A 22,618-nucleotide genomic window follows, 5' to 3' on the forward strand; every position below is an offset into this window, starting at 1 on the left:
CAGCCTCCCCAGTAGCTGGGACTCAGGCATGCACCACCACGCCCAGCTAATTTTTGTATTTTTTGTAGACAGGGTCTCACTATGTTGCCCAAGCTAGTCTTGAACTCTTGGGCTCAAGCAATCCGCCTGCCTCAGCCTCCCACAGTGCTAGGATTACAGGCGTCAGCCACCATGCCTGGCCTGCAAATATTTTAAACACCAAAGTGAAAAGGCCTGCTCCTCTCCCCACTTCATTATTCCTACTCTTCCATGCCAGGACAACCACTATAAACACTGTGAAGGGTATTCTTTCACATCTTTCTCTACATTTTTAAAATAGGGCTTATTCTGTGACTTGCTTATTTAACTTAACAATATATCCTAGATATACTTCTACATCGTCATGTATAGACAATTTTCATACATATTCAATCTTTAAATGGTTGCATAGTAAACAAATGTGGTATTTGTATTTAACCATTTATGTACTGGATCACCAGTTTCTCACAATTGTTTGATATAATAAATACGTCTGCAGAAAACCTCGTTTATTTTTTACTTATTTTTCTTTTCTTTTCTTTACTCTTTTTTTCAAATAGAGACAGGGTCTTGCTATGTTGCCCAGGCAGGTCTCAAACTCCTGGACTCAAGTAATCCTCCTGCTTCAGCCTCCCAAAGTGCTGAGATTATAGGCATGAGTCACCATGCCTGGCCTGAAACATTCTTGAAACTCTGTTTTTATGCACATATATATTTCTATAGGACAGATTTGAAATTTTGAGAGATACTGTAAAATTGTTCTATAGGTTATACTATGTCAATGAACTGTCATACCAATAGTGTGTGCTTCTCTATAGTTGCCAGTATCTACTTTTTTTAATTGTAATTTCTTTCTTTCTTTATATATATATATATATATTTTATTATACTTTAAGTTCTAGGGTACATGTGCACAATGTGCAGGTTTGTTACATATGCATACATGTGCCATGTTGGTGTGCTGCACCCATTAACTCGTCATTTACATTAGGTGTATCTCCTAATGCTATCCCTCCCCCCTTTCCCCACCCCACAACAGGCCCCGGTGGATGACGTTCCCCTTCCTGTGTCCAAGTGTTCTCACTGTTCAATTCCCACCTATGAGTGACAACGTACGGTGTTTGGTTTTTTGTTCTTGCGATAGTTTGCTGAGAATGATGGTTTCCAGCTTCATCCATGTCCCTACAAAGGACATGAACTGGCTGCATAGTATTCCATGGTGTATATGTGCCACGTTTTCTTAACCCAGTCTATCATTGTTGGACATTTGGGTTGGTTCCAAGTATTTGCTATTGTGAGTAGTGCCGCAATAAACATATGTGTGCATGTGCCTTTATAGCAGCATCATTTATATTCCTTTGTGTATATACCCAGTAATGGGATGGCTGGGTCAAATGGTATTTCTAGTTCTAGATCCCTGAGGAATCGCCACACTGTCTTCCACAATGGTTGAACTAGTTTGCAGTCCCAGCAACAGTGTAAAAGTGTTCCTATTTCTCCACATCCTCTCCAGCACCTGTTGTTTCCTGACTTTTTAACGATTGTCATTCTAACTGGTGTGAGATGATATCTCATTGTAGTTTTGATTTGCATTTCTCTGATGGCCAGTGACGATGAGCATTTTTTCATGTGTCTGTTGGCTGCATAAATGTCTTCTTTTGAGAAGTGTCTGTTCATATTCTTCACCCACTTTTTGATGGGGTTGTTTTTTTCTTGTAAATTTGTTTGAGCTTTTTGCCAGTATCTACTTATTTTTAACAAGTGGTATATATAGCAGAAGCATCTGGAGTACTTTTACAAAATGTCTGTGTCAGGGTCTGTCTCCTGAAGATTCTAATTGAATAAATCTGGGGTGGGGTCCTGGGCATAAGTTTTTTAAGACTATATCCCTGGTAAGTTTGATGCATATTCTTGGTTGGATCATTGCATTATAATCTTTCAATTATTGCATCTCCTCCAGTAGGTGTCCGAAGATGCCTACATTATGTAATAATGTTACAATATAGATAAGCATCTGTTAGAAAATGCTACAAGACCACCCTGCCTTGTCATAAGGTTTGACACGTGCACATCACAGAATAGAAGATTAATGGACAATCCATATAGTATTTTGATAATCCCATAAACATTTCTTCTAGAAAGTTCTTTTGTTTTTTTTTTTTTTTGAGATGGAGTCTTGCTCTGTTGCACAGGCTGGAGTGCAGTGGTGCAATCTTAGCCCGCTGCAAGCACCGCATCCCGGGTTCATGCCATTCTCCTGCCTCAGCCTCCCAAATAGCTGGGACTACAGGCGCCCGCCACCATGCCCGGCTATTTTTTTTGTATTTCTTTTGGTAGAGATGGGGTTTCACCGTGTTAGCCAGGATGGTCTTGATCTCCTGACCTCGTGATCCGCCCGCCTTGGCCTGCCAAAGTGCTGGGATTACAGGTGTGAGCCACCATGCCTGGCCTCTTCTAGAAAGTTCTAAAGCAGGAAGGACAAACCAGTTTTCACAGCTATATCAACTCTGATGAACTGATTGTAGCTTCCTGGAATACTGTGAAGAAGGATCCTGAGGCCGGGCGCCATGGCTCACATCTGTAATCCCAGCACTTTGGGAGGCCAAGGTGGGTGGATCACGAGGTCAGGAGTTTGAGACCAGCCTGGCCAATAAGGTGAAACCCTGTCTCTAATAAAAATACAAAAATTATCTGGGCATGCTGGCAGGTGCCTGTAATCCCAGCTACTCGGGAGGCTGAGGCAGGAGAATCGTTTGAACCCAGGAGGCAGAGGTTGCAGTGAGCAGAGATCGCACCATTGCATTTCAGCCTGGGCAACAGAGTGAGACTCTGTCTCAAAAAAAAAAAAAAAAAAAACTATGCAGCCATAAAAAATGATGAGTTCATGTCCTTTGTAGGGACATGGACAAAGCTGGAAACCATCATTCTCAGCAAACTATCGCAAGGACAAAAAACCAAACACCACATGTTCTCGCTCATAGGTGGGAATTGAACAATGAGAACACATGGACACAGGAAGGGGAACATCACACACTGGGGCCTGTTGTGGGGTCGGGGGAGGGGGGGGGGATAGCATTAGGAGATATACCTAATGTTAAATGAAGAGTTAATGGGTGCAGCACACCAACATGGCACATGTATACATATGTAACAAACCTGCACGTTGTGCACATGTACCCTAAAACTTAAAGTATAATTAAAAAAAAAAAAGGATCCTGAGGCTACATTCCAGTTTGACTCTGTTAATAACAGAATCATTAACAATGCCTATTATTAATAGATTAATAATAGACTGATTAACAGTGTCTACCATCTTGGTTCCAGTAGGATCTGCTGTAATAATAAAACAAATAACCCCAAACAGCAAATGGAAGAGGGAAACAAAGCTGACAATACACTTTTCAAGGTATATCCAATTATACAGCCACTGTTTGCTCTGCCATTAGCAAATGGAAATGATTTTGGAAGTCCTAAAATTACAAACAAATGAGTAAGACTGCACACAAGAAATTGAACTGTGTGTACTGCTTTACATTAGTAGGGGGTGGGAGGGATCCAGAGCACTCTCATTTTCTTAGTGTCACCTCAGGGTCAGGCACTTTACACATTAGATCATTTAATAATCACAACTCTGCAAGATAGGGATTGTGATTTCTGGTTCATAGGTAAAAGAAAGTGAACTTCAGAGGGGTTAGATGGCCTGCTTAAACCACAAAGTGGGAGAACTCGAATTTGGATCTAGGCATGTCTGACTCTGAAGTCCATGTTGTTTTTGTTTGTTTGTTTGTTTGTTTGTTTTGAGATAGGGTCTCACTCTGTTGCCCAGGCTGGAGTGCAGAAACACACAATCACAGCTCACTGCAGTCTTGACTTCCTGGGTTCAGATGATTCTCTCACCTCAGGTTCCCAAGTAGCTGGGACTACAGGCATGTGCCACACCTGGCTAATTTTTTGTATTTTTTGTAGAGATGGAGTTTCACTATGTTGCCCAGGCTGATCTCGAGCTCCTGATGTCCATGATTTTTACTATTGTATCACTTCTGTTCCCCTCAGCTATCAGTTCTGGGAAAAGAATTCTTCTGTTCAGGTACTTTATTCCTTCGTCACTACCAAAATCACAAATATTCTAATAACCACCATTAACACTTACACAGCACTTTGTATATGCCAGGTACCATTCTAAGTGCTTGACATAAGTACTACGTTTAATCCTCACAACAACATTCATGTAGCTATTATCTCCTATTATACATAGGGAAATAGAGGCACAGAGAAGTTAAATGACTTGCTCAAGTGCACATGGCTAAGATTCAACCCAAGATTCACCCAGGCTGGAGTGCAGTGGCACGATCTTGGCTCACTGCAAAAAACCGCAGTTCCAGGGTCTGTGCTCTTGATTAGCATACCATATTTACTGACAATGTTTAACAACTGAAACATTACCTTAATTTAACTTTTGGCAAAAATGTATAGCTCACAGCAACAGACATAAGAAGGAAATGTTTAAAAATTCTGTGAACAAGCATGGAGCAACTACACAGGCAGAATTCAAAAGTTCTCATTTATACTTCCAACTTGAAGGCAAGTCAAATAATGACATCTAACAAGATGCAACCTGTGTTTTTGGTTCTTGTAACTGTCGTATACAAGATCAGCTTCCAGATTCGTCTCCCAAATTATAGCCTTCAGGGTTTTTCAGGCATATGTATTCAGAGACTGAGATTTCTGATGCTTTTGATTGAGTTTCAAACACAAAAAGTTTTATATTTTCCCCTTTTCCTGTCTTCTCTAGCCCTAACTCCAAATATTTCATTTTAGTCTGAACTAAGAAAATAACATTACCTTCTTATAATTACACAGGAGTCCATGGAGTGAACACATATACATTTGTATCATAGAGTGTTTTCATATACATTTGTATTTGATCCTCAAAACAACTCTGTCAGACTGACAGGGCAAGGTGTGCATTAACTTCATTTTTTAGGTAACTACATAGAACACTTCAAATACTGACTTTCCAAGACCACAAAGCTAATTAGTGATAAAGCTTGAAAAATAATAAGTCTCCTGATTTCCAACCCTGTGCTCTTTTTCACAACATCCCACCGCCAGAGAATAACCAACTACTTAAGGACAACTACACTAAACGCTAAAGGTCATTAGTTCAAAACTGAATGCACTGTCCTTTTCCTAGTGCAATGTCCCTTTCAGACTACCCCAGTCTGTCTGAATCTTTCTAGCTTCCACCATCTTTCTAGCTTCCCAGACTAGAAATCTCAGGCTCATAGGTGATTGATTCTTCCCTCTTTGTTAAGCCATAAAACCAGTCATTTAGCAAATCTTGCATTTTCTTCCTTTGAAGTATTCTTCCCAGTGCTTAGACCGAATCTAAAGTGAGGAAATAATCAGACAAATCCAAAATGGGGGATATTCTCCCAGACAACTGGCCTGGGCTCTTCAAAAAGGCTAATGTCTAAAACAAACGAAAGGTGGAAAGACTATTCTGGATTAAAAGAGACAAGATTTATCAACCTAATACAATGCATGAACTTTGATTAAATCCTGGATTTAAATACACACAAACACACAGATTAAACAGATATTGTGGAGACAACTAGAGAATTTTAAAATATGAACTGGCTTTAAACAATGGAGCTATTAATTTCAAGGTCCTGATAATGCTATTCTGTTTATATATGAGAATGTTCTCATTCTTAGGAGAGCTATGCTGAAATATGTGATAAAGAGATAAAGTGTCATGGTATCTACAACTTTCAAATGGTTGAGGATTTTAAAAAAGGTACATATACCTAGAGTAAAGCAAATGAGACAAAATTTTAACAACTGTCGAATCTAGGTGTTGAATGTAATATTCTTTTAACTTTTCTAAAGGTTTGAAAATTTTTAAACTGAAAAGTTGGGGGGAAAAAAAACAAATGATATGGCTAGTGTTTGGAAGAAGTACTAAAAATAAAAAGCTACAGGTACCTAAAGTGGTATGAGCCTCCATTAAATTCTGGTGCCATGTTCTAAGCAAACAAGCTAAAGGGGCCACATTGTTATATTTTCTAGAAACCGTAAGCATGAAGAGGGCCATACTTCTTCATATTCTGCCTCCAAATAATACAACAATGCAATCAAGAAAGCAGTTTTGGTAGTTCATAAAAACAGATATTTTGGGACTACATGTAAATTTCTTTACATAGTGATTTTTATGGGCAGTGGAGTCTGGTGGCCAGCCTTCACACAGCAGACACACCAACTGATAAAATGGTTAAGACCTTACTAAATTAGGGGGCTCTACTGAGCACCGTGCTTGAGAGTACAGGTTCAGAATCAAACTAAGTTCAAAAGCATACTTCAAGTCCTGCTGGCTGTGTGACTTTAGGCAACTTATTCGGCATCTCTAATCCTCAGTTTTCTTAGCCAGAAATTGTGGATATCTGTAATTGTGTACCTTGTACAGGGCTGCCGTAAGAATTAAGAGTTAATCCATGAACAGCACTTAAGACGGTGCCTGACATACAGTTAGAGCCTGGCCACTTGTTGGCTATTATTATCATTCATTGCAATGCTAGGCACACAGAACTGCTAAAAAGTTTAAAAAAAAAAAAAAAATCACTGACCTAAAGGTACTTTCAATCTCTTTAGCAAGATAATGTAAGATTTTGTGAGTAAGACACATTAAATAGTAGCAAACAATGTGAAATAGAAGATGACTAAGAATTGAATTGTGTTACTACTACAATTATAACAGACATCTGAGGAGAAGAAAAATGCTGGGCAAGGAGGCATTTAGGCCATGAGAAACAAGTAGGATGTGGAAGTAAGGTGTTCTTCACACATTGCTTTTCAAACGACTTGGTACAGGCCATCAGAAATTCTTACACCTTTGTCCTTAATAAATCCCTGATAAAGATAGTGTGTTCGATTTATTTTTAAAGCAATAATATTAATGGCTAACATTTGAGAGCTTAGTGTCAATACTATTCTAAACGTTTTACATTTGTTATATTATTTTACTTCACAGAACACCCCTTTGAGGAAATACTATTACTATCCCATTTTACAAATGAAAAATCAAGGCCAGTATGATCAAATAACTTGCCATAGTCTGAGATCAAGTAAATGGAGGGTTCAAACACACACTCTGTTCCACAGCATTGGCTCTTAACAAGTAAGCTTACTTCCCACAATCCCTAAATATGTAAAGTAAACAATAACAGAACCTCACTTCACACTTCTCCACTCCCACTCCCCAGAGTTAACTAACAATTTGGTGGGAGACTAAATAACTGTACTAATCTATCCATTCTAATAGGTACTTTCAAGTAAATGAAATCACCACACAAAACCATTTCTGATAAATTCATCCTCTGAACAATGTTTCTAGGCTAATTTTTTTAAAAAGATAAATCAATCAATGAATACTAATTTTGCTGAAACTATACAGTTTTAAATAAGCAAAAAAAAGTTGAAAATTATCAATCAAAGCTTTAGTGCTCTTATTATTTACCAACTTATTCATGGTGGTGGGGGGTGGTGGGCTGATAATAGAAAAGTTTATAGAATCCTTAAGCCAAATCACAGATACAGAGTTGAAAAAAACAAAAACAGGAAAAGAAATCAAGCCAGGCATGGTGGCTCATGCCTGCAATCCCAGCTCCTTAGGAGGCTGAAGTAGAGGGCCTGTTTGAGGCCAGGCATTCAAGACCAGCCTGGGTGACACAGTAAAACTCTTTCTCTAAAATAAAAAAAAAGAGCAAGAGGGAGAAAGAAAGAAATCACGTTACGTGTTTCAGATGAACAACTTGAGCCTATAAATATCAATTAAGTATTCACAATGTGCTAAATTTATAGTTTAAGTCACTATAACAAATTCATAAACAATTATTTCTGTGGAATGTATTGCTAGATTCTACTTTATAGAATTACATGTTGTGCTGTATATATTCATTTTTTTTCTATGTTTAAAATGCCTGTCTCTTCTCAATAATAGAAACTTTATATTTAATCATACTTAAAAATTCCTTAGGCTGGGAGCAGTGGCTTATGCCTGTAATCCCAGCACTTTGGGAGGGTGAGGTGGGTAGATCACCTGAGGTCAGGAGTTTGAGACCAGCCTGGCTAATATGGCAAAACCCTGTCTCTACTAAAAATACAAAAATTAGCCAGGCATGGTGGTGCACACCTGTAATCCCAGCTACTTGGGAAGCTGAGGCAGAAGAATTGCTTGAATCCGGGAGGCGGAGGTTGCAGTGAGCCAAGATCGCACCACTGCACTCCAGCCTCGGTGACAAAGCGAGACACCATCTCAAAAAAAGAAAAAAAAAAATCCTTACATTGATATCATTATTTAAGCCTTTTGGAATTAGAAGTGGTTTTAAGATGTCATATAAATTGTCTATTTCTGTTTTCAGACCCAGCTACTCTACAAATACATTCCTAGGTTAATTTGTAAATCTAACCACAACACTCTCCTGATTAAAATTCTTCAATGGTTTCCCATTCCCCAGAAAAAGGCCAAGCACTTGGATTGACAGATCATATAAGGCCCTCCAAGCAAGGTCGCTAACCTATCTCTTCAACCTCAAGTCATTTTTGTACTCTAGTAATATAAAATCACTGGAAATTTCTGTGCACACCATGATTTCACTCCTCTGTGCCTTTACTAATGTTATATCCTATCCATAATATACCCTTTTCCTTTTTTATTTTTTTTGCTTGACTCTTAACCATCTTTTGAGCTCAGAATGTCATTTCCAAGAAGTAGTCACTTAAGCTCTAAGTTAGTCTAAGTAACTTTCCTCTGTGTTCTAAGATATTCTATGCATGCCTCTCAGAATTAACCATAAAACGATCTGTTTATGTGAGTTTTCTTAAGAGCAGGAAGTAATTTTATTCCCATATATGCTCTTGGAACCTAACTCAAAGGCTCAGAGGAGAGGCTTCAATGAATCTTTTAAACGAAACTGCATAAACTTAAAGAAGTTATTTTATATAAATGAAATGCTTCACAGAGCTGCTGTGGGTCTTTGCATGGAGGTAGTAACAGAATATAAAAGCAGTTACAGTCTCCTCAGGTAATATCCTTGGTAAAATGAGACTAACAACTTAGCTCATTTAGATGCCACTGAGATTCTCTTTAGTTCTAGACTTAACTTTCATGAAGGTTTAAAGTTCCAAGAGACTGGAATGAAGTCAAATAAACTTCCAGAGGGAGTGTTAACCCAACCGAAAACCAAGATATATTAAAAAAAGAAACTCATATGAATATATATATTTAAAACCTTATTAATGTAGATCTGAAATTCAGAATGTAGAAGCTCTCAAAATACAATCGTCATAGTTGTAGTTAACTGAATCAGCATGAAAATCAATCTATTTTCCAAAGCTGTTCTAGTAAACATAATCAATCATACTATAAAACAAAGTATACTTGATAGATGTACATTAGAATTTTTACAGCTAGAAAAAATAGTGGAATATAATATGATTTTCACAACACAGAGGAAGACGGTAGTCTTCCTTTACCCCAGGATAAACAAGGGATCCAGATGTCTCTTTATATGAACTGTTGCAAGGAATATTTCTCAAGGTTTATGATAAATCCACACTCAATGTGTTTCCATAGTAACAGGAATGGAGTACATGCAGTCTACAGTAATGAACCAGCTATGCTGGTTCTTGAAAACCTGGCATGTTTGGCAATTTATGCAGCAAAAACATTATTTAAAAAAAATTTTTTAAAGATACATAATGTTAAAAAACTAGAGGGTCATTTTGTTTTAAATGCAGTACATAAAGACAAGCTTAAGCGTAGATTCTGTGAAGTATAAAGAGAAAGCTATCAAATATATTCATATACTAATATCTAACTGAATGATCACTTAATGTTTCAGTGATCCTGTATTTGGATCCTGTCTTTGAAATCAATTTAATATGTACATACACGCAAAGCCCCCCTAAAAACATCTTCTGAATGTGACTCACATTTGATCACAGAATATAAAGATCTCCAGGTGACAGCATCAAGGGAGATTCTCGTTTTACAATTTTTTCCCCAAATTGACACCAAGAAGTAAATGGGGGGAAAGGAAGAGTTAATTTTTTTTTAATATGCTCCATTATTTTCAGTACATGGGTTTGGTAGGGTGAAACCAGAAACTCTATAAAGAAAAAATGTATAACTATAGGAAGATGCTAAAATCCTCTAATGTCAGTTTTTAAAAAGACTCCATTCTTTCTGGTTCTGTGTTCTACTAATATTTTAATCTAAGTATATGATCAGAGTAACCCTTTGACTATAAGTTATAAATTCTGGTATTGCCCATTTAGGTTTTCATAATTAAAAAATTTTTAGTAATATAGTAACAAATGTGTATTGTTTAAAAATAATGGAGGTATGTTTTTAATGCTATTTATTGTGAAACTGCAAGCCCCTCATCCCTTTTTGAAGTAGCACATACATATATTTAAAAGACCCAAACACATACCTTTAAAAATCAGCAAAACCAAACTGCTATGAAGTATGAACAGAAGCAGAAGTCAATTTCTACCCTAAGGACAGGGCACTAATTACACTAAAAATCAATATTCTTCCTTTGCAAGCCGTGAGTCCTTTCTAATCACATTTTAACTTCACCCTCATCCCACACGTACACAAGAAAAAGCAGAGATGTGGGTGTGGACTTCTGGAGGAAACAAAAAGTAAAAACCAACCACCTGGTTCTAAGAACTTGACCACGCCCCTATGGTACCAAAAAGGAAATGAACAAAAATGTTTGTCTTTTATTCACTGAAAGCAGCTAGAATCAATAGGATCTAATCTAGCCCTCACTACAGATGAAAGCAATAACCAAATTTGGTACAGTGACTATACAACTCAATGTTAACTTTCAAACAAAACGGATCCTGCTTGAAAATGTTTTGTCAAGGAAATAAAAATGAAATTACAAATGCAAGTGATTGTTCTATTTGTCTTTAGATTATTTTATCCTTTGAGAGAACAAACACCATCTATAAAATAGATCTCATTATTTCATCCACAAACAAAATACAGTGCTTTTAGTGGCATCCAAGTGTTATACAGTTGGCAGTTACAGTTATCCAAAAAGTTTGAACCACAATAGTACAAATGCAAATTATTTCTCACTAAAATGTGGGCATTTCCTCTCAAACAATGTTTTTTTTTTTTTTTTTTGAGACAGGGTCTCACTATGTCACTGAGGCTGGAGCGCAGTGGCGCAATCACAGCTCATGGCAGCCTCAACTTCCGGGGCTCAGGTGATTCTCCCACCTCAGCCTCCCAAGTAGCTGGGACTATAGGCGTGCACCACCATGCCTGGCTAATTTTTAAAATTTGTTGTAGAGACAGGGTTTTGCCATGTTGCCCAGGCTGGTCTTGAACTCCTGGGCTCAAGCAATCCTCCCACTTTGGCTGGGATTACAGCCATGAGCCACTGTGCCAGTCCAAATAATTTCTTAAATTCCCATGGTAATGCATATACTTGGTCTTCTCAGATTCAAAGGCCATTATATATTAATTCTATAAGCACTTAACACATTTTTAGTTCTCCTATAGCTTTTTTAATGAAAACTTGAGGATGTCAAAATTAGGAGGTTTGAAAAGACTGCTGGTCAAACTCTGAACCATTTAAAGAGGTTTGCTACCATTCTGGTTGAGGCTGACTCTTTCAAAGTTTAAGGCTATGATTTAGGGGAAAACATTTTCCTGCACTACTTTTCAGCAGTTATACTAATAAAACATCAATTCTCCAAATGACAAAAAGGGCTTACAGCATTTTAGTATGTAAAATAAATGTTCTATATTAGTAAACCTTATCTGTATATCTTGACTTAAAGGTACTTTCCGTGGTAGCCTTTTAAAAAGAACTCTAAGCTGCTGACTAATTTATGGGTTAAACTGCAAAATCTGCTTGCTTAAAAAATAAACAATTTGGGAAAAATATATTCCCTTTATATTTTCATGTAATTTTACTCATTTTCCTCCAAGACGTGAAGCAAATTATGTCATTTTTGTATAATTACTAACAACATGCATCCAAAACAAAGCAGTCTAGCTCCACCTATATATAATAAACTCAAGATGTGTCAACAGAAGTTACCCTTCCAGAACACGACTTGTTATATGACATGTAGTCATTAAATAACTAAGCAAAAGCATAAGAAGGACCACTCTTTTCAATAAATGAAGGAGAAATAATTTTTTTTTGAGACAGAGTCTCACTCTGTCACCCAGGCTGCAGTGCAGCGGCGCGATCTTGGCTCACTGCAACCTCCACCTCCCGAGTAGCTGGGATTACAGGCACGCGCCACCAAGCCCAGCTAATTTTTGTATTATTAGTAGAGACGGGTTTCACCATGTTGGCCAGGCTGGTCTCAAACTCCTGACTTCAAGTGATCCGCCCGCCTTGGCCTCCCAAAGTGCTGGGATTACAGGTGTGAGCCACCATGCCCAGCCTAATTTTGGTATTTTTAGCACAGACAGGGTTTCACCGTGTTGGCCAGACTGGTCTCCAACTCCTGGCCTCAAGTAAGCCACCTGCCTTGGCCTCCCAAAGTGCTAGGCTTATAGGCACTGCTCCCAGCCAGAAATAAATTATGTTTGATACTTGAACAATAAAAACAAAAGACAGAAAGGGGCCAGGCGCGGTGGCTCTCACCTGTAATCCCAGCACTTTGGGAGGCCGAGGTGGGCGGATCACGAGGTCAGGAGATCGAGACCATCCTGGCTAAGATGGTGAAACCCCGTCTCTACTAAAAATACAAAAAATTAGCCAGGCATGGTGGCGGGCACCTGTAGTCCCAGCTACTCAGGAGGCTGAGGCAGGAGAATGGAGTGAACCTGGGAGGCGGAGCTTGCAGTGAGCCGAGACTGCGCCACTGCACTCCAGCCTGGGCAACAGAGTGAGACTCCGTCTCAAAAAAAAAAAAAAAAAAAAAGACAGAAAGGGACAAGTGTCCTAGATGACAAAGGAAAATATCCAGGGTTGAGAAGCTGGGGGTGTGACGACGGGGAGAGAGGATGCAGGGGACCTCAGGCATTTTTGGCTTAGGAAACAAGTTCTAACCTGTAGTGGAAGAGAGAGTAGCTCCTTTCCAAAGACCTACTATAAACCAGTACCTAAAGACTTCCATTGAGAACCTTCTTGGCTTCTTAATATCACAGGTTTCAAATGATCTAGATTTTTAGAAGGGCTTTTCTTCATATGTTGCAAAACCAAATTATAAGTATTTAATGAAAGCACACTATAAAATTCCAGGAAATAAAAACAACTTAGATGCCAGAGAATATGGACAGACTGAAAGTTAGAGGATATAAACTAGTTCATCCTTGAATTCCCAGAGCCAACTATAGTGCCTGGCACATTATCAATAAACAAATCAATCCAAAACAGAATAGAGTATTACAGTAAGGCGGTGGTGAGGGGGGGGCCCACAAGATTGGATTAACAATTTAAATAGCTTAATATGTGCTAATACCATTAAGCAGTATTATTGAAATATCACAGGCTGTTTTTTAATGGCATGGATTTTGAACTGAGTGTAGACTTCCTAAGAAAGGCCTCATAAATGTAACGTCACTCAGAGGAAAACACAAAAAAATTTTGCCCCAATTATTTTTAAACTTTTTAAAAAGTTTAGTATGTAATTTTTTAATTTTAGCAAGTAATCTTTTCATTAGAAAATTAAAATTAGATATTTTATTAAGTGCTTAAAATACAGAGTGTAAATACATCATCCAAAAGAGTCATAACTTGACAAGAATTTTTTTCCAAGAAACTTTAAACATTTACATAACCACATTAAATATTATGTGCTCTACCATGAATCTAATAATAATTCTACAAGCATATATAAACAATTGACAACATACTGTGATTCATATTTTCCTAAACAGTGGGGATATTATGACACAAAGCTTTGTCTTTTGTATCAGTATACAAAACCTACATTCACTATGAACAGCATAAGAGAAACTGTCACAACATCATCACTGTAGAACATAACACATGATGAGAATCTGAAACTCTAAAAAAAGACTTCCTTTTTTGTATCATTTATAGACTAATACAAAACCTATGCTCAACATAAAATCAATTTATTTTGGGATGTCACAAGATATTTAGGTGTCTTTGAGTAACTTCAGTGCTCAGAGAATTGCCAAATGGGTGCTGATAACTGAAGTTCAGATTTATCTTTAGTTTCCAAAGTAAAGTGTAGTAGTGCCTTCAGTCATGGAAAGAAAAACAAAACAAAACTACTTCCGTGTTAACGAAGGTACTGCGTACTTCTACATCTTGCTCACTGCTGTATCCCCATCCCCTACTATGTGAGGGAAGAAAGCTAAATGAACATAGGAATGGCAGCAAACACAGTGCTGCAATGGAGAGATTATCCTATACCTATTCAGGTGGACCCAACATAATCACAAGGATCCTTATCATCCTTTTGGTGGGAAGGATCAGAGTCAGAGAGAGATTTGAAGACTGCTGACTTTGAAAATGGAGGAAGAGGGCCGGGCATGATGGCTTATGCCTGTAATCCCAGCACTTTGGGAGGCAGAGGCGGGGGCTCACTTGAGGTCAGGACTTTGAGAGCAGCCTGGCCAACATGGTGAGACTCTGTCTACTAAAAATACAAAAATTAGCTGGGCATGGTGGTGCATGCCTGTAGTCCCAGCTACTCTGGAGGCTGAGGCAGGAAAATCACTTGAACCTGGGAGGCAGAGGTTGCCATGAGCTGAGATTGCACCTGCACTCTAGCCTGGGTAACAGAGTGAAACTCCATCTCAAAAAAAAAAAAAGGAAGGAAACAGCTAGATAAATCAAGGTAACAGTTTCTCTCCTAGAGCCTCCAGAAGGAACGCAGCTCTGCCGCCGACACCTTGATTTTAGTCCCATGTCAGACATCAAGAAATGTAAAAGAATAAATCTGTGTCGTTTTAAGCCATTAAGTTTGTTGTAATTTGTTACAGCAGCAACAAGGGTTTTTCTGAAAGCCTTTCCACTCACTTGGTTGTCTTCAGTTTCAGGAGCATCCCTACAAACAGAAGGAGGGGAATCCTTAGATTCATTAACCTAAGATTTGGGGTACCCAAAATAGAAATATCACTTAAAAAAGAAGTCTTAGGCTAGGCGCGGTGGCTCATGCCTGTAATCCCAGCACTTTGTGAGGCCAAGGTGGGTGGATCACTTGAGGTCAGGAGTTTGAGGTCAGCCTGGCCAACCTGGAAACCCCGTGTCTACTAAAAATACAAAAAAAAAATTAGCCAGGCATGGCGGTGCGCGTCTGTAGTCCCAGCTACTCAGGAGGCTGAGGTGGGAGGATCGCTTGAACCTGGGAGGTGGAGGTTGCAGTGAGCCAAGATCATGCCACTGCACTCCAGCTTGGGTGACAGAGCAAGACTCCGTCTCAAACAACAACAACAACAACAACAAAAGAAGTCTTGCCCCATTACAACATAAATAGTTCTATCTATAGATACAGGCATGAAGATGTGACCTACAATTTGTCCCTGGACAACCAGGAAAAACCATTAGATTTTAATTGCTGGTAGGGTGTTACTGTCATCTCTCACATAAGCAGAAGAAATGGAAAGGATTTCTCCCATTTCATTGGCACAGCTGCTGCAGCTTTCTATGCTCTGGAGTTTACTCTCATTCTAGGGGTAGACCAGATACAAATAACAAAATGGCAGTCAAGCCACTACTATGCATGACATAATAAAATGCTATGGGTCCTTTTACTACTAAAACACCTATTTAAGATTTTCAATTTCTGACAACCAAAATCTCTGGGCCATATTGAATTTTGTGGCTGATTTTCATAAAAATATATAGGGAGAAAGAAAACTTGTAGTAATAAAGACAGCACTACACTAAGAATCATTTTTTAAAGTCTTGTTAATTTAAACATATAATAGTCACAGTTTTAAGAAAAGCCCCTCATAGCCATCACAAAGAATTATATTAATCCAATATTTTTTCTAAAGAATAACTACTAGGTGAAAATTTATTTTGTAAAGATAAATAATGTGCAAGTTTCCTAAATAAACAGACTTTCATTCACATTTTAAAACACTACTCAAGAACAGGCATATGAGTAAATCCCATAACCTCTGTTTTCCCAAATAAATGAGATTGACTAGTCAAAAACTGACCACGGAAATATTTTCTCATGTTTGTTTCCCTTTTCCAGCTCTATGAGGCAGATAGAATTTATTTAGTATATATCGTATGTCTGGACAAAAGTTTTGTTTTTAATTGAGTTCCCAGAGAAACATTTCTATACAAAATTAAACTAACCAGCTTGAATCACCCACACCAACACTGCCAAGATAAGCAAAAGCTGAGTCTCACCTTGCCTATTCCCAGACTCCAAGTGCCATGTTATATATCTTTCTCCTTGTAGAGTCTTATTTTTGTTTTTGTCTGTGATGTGGTTCACTACTGAACACCAACTATGTACCAGACCCTGTTCTAGATCTTGGGAAATCCAAAGAAATAAGATTCTAGTCTCATGGAGCTAAAATAAACAAGGAAATTTCAGATAGTGATATGCTACTATAAAACAGGGTAATACAATACAGGGACGGGGGGCTGGATTCTGTTCTTTGGAGACGGAGTCTCGCTCTGTCACCCAAGCTGGAGTACACTGGCACGATCTCAGCTCACTGCAACCTCCGCCTCCCAGGTTCAAGCGATTCTCTTGCCTCAGCCACCAGAGTAGCTGCAATTACGGGTGCCTGCCATCATGCCTGGCTAATTTTTGTATTTTTAGTAGAGATGGGGTTTCCCCATGTTGGCCAGGCTGGTCTCGAACTCCTGACCTCAAGTGCTGGGATTACAGGCGTGAGCCACCGCACCCGGCTTAGATTCTTATTAAAAAAAAAACTAATGAAACCAAAACCAGGAATCAGTCATATAGAGAGGCTGGAAAAAGACAAGGAAAAAGATGATCATCAGGTAATATCTTTTATTTCCTTTGAAGTTCACTCTGTTTCAGAGGCTTCTGAGTTATGGCTATAGTAAAAAGATTTAAATTATGGTTTATTCAAGTATTCCATGTAGTATAAAGTTTAAATCTTAAATGTTATGTAAACATAACTGGTCCAAAATATACTGAAATGGAACTCTCGGGAGGCTGAGGCATGAGAATCATTTGAACCCGGGAGGCGAAGGTTGCAGTGGGCCAAGATCGCACCTCTGCACGCCAGTCTGGGTGATAGTGTGAGACTCTGTTTCAAAAAAAGAAAAAAAAAAATGCTGAAATGAAGGCAATGCATTCTGTATTTAAATCATTTTGTTGGTCGGCAATCTATAGTCTGCTAGTAATTGCACTGATTAAAAGACTTTTAAAATATTCCAGCTTTCAAACAACTATTATCGATAAGTTATAGTTATCTTTCTTTCCCATGAAGAATTTATTTACCATCTAACATAGCAAACACACTGGAAAAATGAGATTTTAAACATCTAGTCCACAGAAACACACAAATATAGTAACCACAAGGCAAAGAATGTACAGTTATGTTCACATCTACTTTTTTTTTTTTTTTTTTTTTTTGAGATGGAGTCTCTCTCGTCACCAGGCTGGAGTGCAATGGTACGATCTCAGCTCACTGCAACCTCTGCCTCCTGGGTTGAATCAATTCTCTGCCTCAGCCTCGCGAGTAGCTGGGACTACAGGCGCCCGCCACCACACCTGGCTAATTTTTGTATTTCTAGTAGAGACGGGGTTTCACCATGTTGGCCAGGATGGTCTTGATCCCCTGACCTCATGATCTGCCCACCTCAGCCTCCCAAAGTGCTGGGATTACAGGTGTGAGCCACCGCGCCCAGCCTTTATCTACTTAATTCTTTCCCTTCACTAAGAATAGCTATTTCGGGGCTAACCACATGTAGCTATTTAAATTTAAACAAGTTAAAATTAAATTACATTAAAAATTTAGTTCCTCAGTTACACGGGCCATATTTCAAGCATTCAACATCAACATGTGGCTAAGGTTACCATATTGGTCAGTGCAGATACAGAGTATTTGTCATCACAGAAAATTCTATTAGACAGTGCTGATCTACAAGATTTTTCAAATTTTACCTTAACAAAAACATCCTTTAAAAGCTTATAAAAATAAGAATTATAAATTTTTAAAGAAATCTGTTAATATTACTACGATGATAGAAAGAAGTCACATAAGAGGAAGTTCAGCAAATAGATCTCTATGCCAGAGTAAGACAAACTCATATACCTAGGGACAAGCAAAATGTCCACAAAGTAGAAGGATGTATTCTAACATTGGTCTTAGAGTCATCAGACTTGAATTTTAGTTCTGCTTCTACCTCTAACTTAGCTGCATAAATTCTGAGGACAGACAGTATCTTTGGGTTTTCATTTAACATCATAAGAAAGGTTGGATCAGGTGATCCACATATATAAAATGACCACGAAAAATGGGAAAATGAGCTGTGATTCCTCCTATAATCAATACATAAGTGTAGGGCTTGCGTTTTCATTCTGAAAAGAATATATATATATATATATGTGGTTAAAATACTAACTTTTGGCCAGGTGTGGTGGCTCATGCCTGTAATCCCAGCACTTTGGGAGGCCAAGGCAGGCAGATCACTTGAGGTCAGGAGTTCAAGACAAGCCTGGCCAACATGGTGAAACCTTGTCTCTACTAAAAATACAAAAATTAGTTGGGTGTGGTGGTGCGTGCCTGTGGTCCCAGCTACTCGGGAGGCTGAGGCAGGAGAATCACTTGAACCCGGGAGGTGGAGGTTGCGGCGAGCCGAGACTGTGCCACTGCACTCCAGCCTGGGTGACAGAGTGAGACTCTGTCTCAAAAAAATAAATAAATAAATAAACTAACTTTAAGTCTTATCTATCACCTTAACATTATTTAAGATGATCATTATTTGTAATATCAAACAATTATATGAAATTCGCAACCAATACACTTAGCTACATAAATAGGATTTTAGGGAGTAAAATCAGCATGGCCACCATAATTCTCTTTACAAAATCCTAATAAGGAATCAAGGTGTGTTAGAGAAGTTGTATGTTTTCTTTTAACTTTTTTTTAACTTTTCTGAGTTTAAACTACTAATAGAGCAAAATATCTTTTTTTTTTTTTTTTTCCAGACAGAGTTTTGCTCTTGTTGCCCAGGTTGGAGTGCAGTGGCACGATCTCGGCTCACTGCAACCTCCGCCTCCAGGGTTCAAGTGATTCTCCTGCCTCAGCTTCCCAAGTAGGTGGGATTACAGGCATGCGCCATCACACCCAGCTAAAGGGGGTTACACCATGTTAGTCAGCCGGTCTCGAATTCCTGACCTCAGGTGATCCACTCGCCTTGGCCTCCCAAAGTGTTGGGATTACAGGTGTGAGCCACTGCGCCAGGCAGCAAATTATCTGTAAAGAATAACTGTGCTACTCCATAATCTGTTTAACTTTAGCGTTGTCACCTCAAATATTTTCTGAAACGTGTTCACTTTAAATTTTCCACTAAAAATTTAGAGAAATATGTTTAGAGAAGGATGATGATTAAAGACATTAAAATATCCTGAATTAGGAAGTAACCTGCGTGAAGTAGAACTTAGTTAACAAAATACAAAAATGAAAACAACAACAACAAAAAAGTATTTCATTTAACCATAAATCCTGTCACTAAATTCAATCACACAGTTTTCACTTGACTATGATTCCATTAAGTTATACAACATTTTAGGTTGCTTTGTAGTTCATATTTTTTTCCTGACTAAACCACATTACTATTGAACTGCCTTTTACCAATACAAAACTTACTAGTAAAACACCCTGTTTCCCTTATCTATCTAGTTTAACCTCAACTGTCTTCGCTTTGTTGCTGACCACACCCGGCAACAACAGACGTGGTATTACCACTTGAAGGAAATTACATTATTTTCCAATCCTTTACAGCAAGGGTAGTTGCTCACAATGAAAATTACTACAAACAACTTTCATCAGTCATCTTGTTCCACTCACTGTGAAATCTAGTAAACTAACAAGTTCATCCACATATTTTCCTACCTATTTCCTGGACAAACTTTTAAATTATGGTAAAATGGTTTGAGATTGGTTCTTAAAATTTTGCAAGCATTCAGATTTACTTTCTTTTAGCTTGTATCCTCCATTCCCCAAAAAAAGGCAAAAGAGAATGTATGCCAAAGATGATATGTAGTTTTTAAGGCACTAAGCAATTTATTATATCTAAATAATAATTTACTAAGTTTATCTTTTCTATAAAGACCAGTTTGGGTTTTGTTTTTTTTTTTTATCACTTTAGTATTTTAGGTTCAACATGTAGCATTTTAGTATTCAACATGTAGTGTTCAAAATAAGCAATAAAAGTTAGAAAATTCAGAATTTCATACTATATATCCAAATTTCACATTACCTATTTGTTTAATCAGAACACTAAGCTTTGGTGAAGCTTTAGCCATCATGAGTTGTAATAAAACAGTGGAAGTAAAATTGGACTGGAAAGTTAACTTCATGTTCAAACTTGAACCAGCATGAATTCTCTTAACAATTAAGAAAAACTCATATAACCTAGGCAAAGATTCTCTTCAGGTATTAGTTGATGTTCAACTTTTAACTTCTATGAAAGTGAGTTTGGCCAATTGAGTTCAGTTCTTCTTCCATTAAACATGTGACTAAAGACTAGTTCATTTTGTGTACACTATTTTTCTTCTATTAAAAAAGTTATTCATTATCAACTATGTGTCTGGTACAGTTCTACGCACACTCTAGTACTTCTAATTTGAATCCCTGTAACTCCAAGAATAATTTTCATTTGTACTTTTAGAGATAAGAACACTGATCTTCAGTGGTAAAGTGAAGTGGGGATAGGAACTCAGATCTCCTTGATTCTTGCCTTATACTTCACTGCCCTCCCAGTTTTGTTTTTTGTTTTTGTTTTTGTTTTTGTTTTGAGACAGAGTCTCGCTCTGTCGCCCAGGCTGGAGTGCAGTGGCACGATCTCAGCTCACTGCAACCTCTGCCTTCTGGGTTCAAGCGACTCTCCTACCTCAGCCTCCTGAGTAGCTGGGACTACAGGCGTGCGCCACAATGCTGGCTAATTTTTGTATTTTTAGTAGAGACGGGGTTTCACCATGTTGACCAGGCTGGCCTCAAACTCCTGACCTCAAGCGATCCACCCACCTCGGCCTCCCAAAGTGCTGTACAGGTGTGAGCCACCACGCCCAGCAAGCCCACCCAGTTTTTAAAAAATGTTTTGTTAAATGGCTTAAGCAAACATAACAAAAGAACAACTTTCAGGGGTGAAGGTCAATTAGAACAAAGCAAACCTCTCTTAATAAAAAGAAAACCATATTTTCTATAAGGTGATAAGTTTGCTACAGTTAACTGTATAGGTAAAACATACTTTCCACAGATGTTTTCTAAAATAAAGTGTTTCTAAATCAAATTCGAATTTTTAAAAAAGACATTCTGACTGTCCAGAATAATTTTTTTTTTTTTGAGACAGTCTCGCTCTGTTGCCCAGGCTCAGGAGAATAATTTTATAATTCAAAAAAATATACCTCATATTTTGTTTAATCAGCTTAAATCTAATATGTCAGGTTTTCTTAAAATGGGACGTAGGAGCATCATCTTCTCATGAAGGACTTTCTAAAATCTCACTCAAATGCATATAAATTATATATCACACAAGCTGTTGTGTTCCTGTATACTGTACTACACTTTAAATGTTATGAATAAATGCTATTTTTAAAACAAAACTTTATAATATTGCTGGGTTTAAACTGGTTCAAACCTTTCTGGCAATGTTCTAAAATTGATTGTGGTGATGGTTATACAACCCCGTCAACATACTAAAAGCCACTGCATCGTATACTTTAAATGGATGAATTTTATGGTGTGTGAATTATATCTCAATAAAACTATTATTTTAAAAAATCTTTCAAGAGAACAGTTTGGAAATATGTATCAAAAGCTTTCAAAATGTTTGTATCTTTTAAGTAATTCTACTTCTAGGAATTTATTGTAATGAAATAATCAGCCATATAATTTTTTTTAATGTATAAGGATGTCCATCAACTTACAATATCCCAAAATTGCAAACTGCCTAAAAGACCTTCAACACAGAATGGTAAACAGATAATAGCACACCTGTACACTGAAATTCTATATTGATTTTTTAAATCGCATTTATTTCATAATATATTAAATAATAAAACATGTTACAAAATAATATGGATGCAGAATTCCAACTATGTAAAAAAAATACATATGACAAAGTATTGGAAGGATATAGAACAAAATATTGATAGTAGTTACTTCTAGCTAGTAGAATTTTAGATAATTTTAATTTTCTTTATACCTTCTGGTTTTCAATTTCTCTGTATAAACAATCCTTACATAAATGTCATTTCAAAACTAGTCACTTTGGAGAAGTTCAAGTTTTCCATTAAAAAATAAAAACCAACAAGTGGTAATGACACAGAAACCATGAGGTGAATAAAAGCATATTAACTCTACTGCATACACAAAGCCAAATTACCTAATTTATCTTTTTAAAAATATCAAATT

At 37.6% G+C, this 22,618-nt stretch overlaps 1 protein-coding gene across 7 annotated transcripts in view; it reads right to left on the reverse strand.

Moving 5' to 3' along the window:
• Positions 1-22,618, reverse strand: part of NSD3 (nuclear receptor binding SET domain protein 3) — a 113,211-nt gene that overhangs the window by 78,980 nt on the left and 11,613 nt on the right. The window lies entirely within an intron of this gene.

The sequence above is a fragment of the Pongo pygmaeus genome, chromosome 7 (genome assembly GCF_028885625.2).
Source record: "Pongo pygmaeus isolate AG05252 chromosome 7, NHGRI_mPonPyg2-v2.0_pri, whole genome shotgun sequence".
NCBI lineage: Eukaryota > Metazoa > Chordata > Mammalia > Primates > Hominidae > Pongo > Pongo pygmaeus.